The following is a 1,894-nucleotide window of genomic DNA, read 5'->3' as shown; positions in this document are numbered from 1 at the left end:
CCTTACATTTACATATCCTTACATAAGTAATTAAGTACTTTTTAAAATAATTACAAATTGAAAAAAATTATTAAAACAGTTGTATGTTAAGAATTTTAAATAATATAACTTCAAAACATACAAGCAAGTAGCAAATAATAAAGAGGAGCATAGAAACATATTACAAACAAACAAAGAGTGCTTTCAGTATTTAAGATTATCTGAACGTTTTCCATTCAAGAACTGAGAGTGATTTTTTTTTCATTTATACTGTTGTTTTTTACTATGACATCATAGACAGCGGGAGATCTATTAAGCATCTAGACTATTCCACGATCAGCTACTGTAAGTAGCACATATTAAAAAATAAAATAAAACAAACCAATAAAACATTTCATTCATGGGGATGGACACAGAAACTAGCCTCATTATGAAACCTCTTATTAAATGGATGTCAACTTCTATCTATGTCTATCGTCTCTAAAGGCTGGAATACACTACACAATTTCTTGCCCTGATTTTCCACCGATTTACAGTCTGGAGAAGTTGATGTTAGTTGCCAAAGGTCAGAACCATTCTGTAGATTTGAGATGACATAAAACCTCCAATCACAACGCACTGGATAGCTGGCCAATCAGAGCACACCTCGCTTTTCAGACGATTGAGCTTTGTAAAAATCGATGTGTTTCAGAAAGGCGGGGCATAGAGGAGAAACAATAATGTACATTATGTGGAAAATAATGTGTTTTTTGAACCTTAAACCACATAAACATTTCATTACACCAAATACACAAAATAATGTTCTTTTTAGCAACATCATATGAGCCCTTTAATATTTCCCCCTATTTTCACGATGTCATGTGCCGTTAGCGCTTATTTATTTGTATTTAGAACCGCTAACTTGAATAATAACCCACGGCAGCAGTGTAAAAGTAGCCCGGAGTCAGACGCACCTCTCCCGCATTGACATCAGCACGTCACACGCGCATGATCGCGGGCGCGATTTAGAATCACAAACTTGGCTGCATTTGATTCTCCAAGGTATTTTGAGGACACAACATCGTCAAGTAAGTAAATTTAACGAATGTTACAGTATCCACTGTAGTTGTCCGCTAGTAAAAACAGTTTTATCAGTCATTATCCGTGTACGAACCAGAGCAAACAGATAAGTTAGCCATCGGTCTCCTTGCTTGCGTTGAGCATACCAGCTTATTTCTGGTTCAAACACATATGGCTTAATTAAACCAATATTTACACTTGCCATTGCATGCCATTTACTACAGTTCAGTTAGTGCATCAGGAGGCGCTGGCTCATGGCCGGCTGGTGTATGACTGAGTGGAGGCGGGGCTAATTTGCGTATTCATAGATCCGCGTATAGCAAATGAGGCAAGGGTGTAGAGTTACATTCAAGCTATTTTACGGCATGAGAAAATTATTTTCACAAGAAAAAACATTTAAATATGTAATTTTGATGATCAAAGATTAGTTTTAAAGGATAACATTTTTGACTACAGGGGGACTTTAAAACAAAGCTAATTCTTTCATTACAACAGCATAAAACACTAGTGCTGAAATGACAGCATGTTGAATTTTGATTTGGTTTAATTGTGCTCTGATGCAGTTAACTGGTCTATAGGTGTGTCTCAAACCGTTTCTAGGGCTGCCCCATTGACAAACACCTACTCCCAATAAATTTCCACAATACACTAAAAGCAGTGAGGATTGGCTGTATACTTGTATAAAAAGTATGCTAAATATTAGAGTTGCTAGAAGAACATTGTAATGCAACCCTCTACATTGCGAGTAAATCACTCGCAAATGCGACTAAATCTTACTCTGGGCGACTAAATAATGTCTAACATTAGTCATTGGCTAATAAATTCTTAGATTTTACTCGCCAGTATGTGTGTGAGG

Source organism: Sinocyclocheilus rhinocerous, unplaced genomic scaffold, assembly GCF_001515625.1.
Source record: "Sinocyclocheilus rhinocerous isolate Xijiao unplaced genomic scaffold, SAMN03320098_v1.1 scaffold128, whole genome shotgun sequence".
NCBI lineage: Eukaryota > Metazoa > Chordata > Actinopteri > Cypriniformes > Cyprinidae > Sinocyclocheilus > Sinocyclocheilus rhinocerous.
This window is presented reverse-complemented; position numbering follows the sequence as displayed.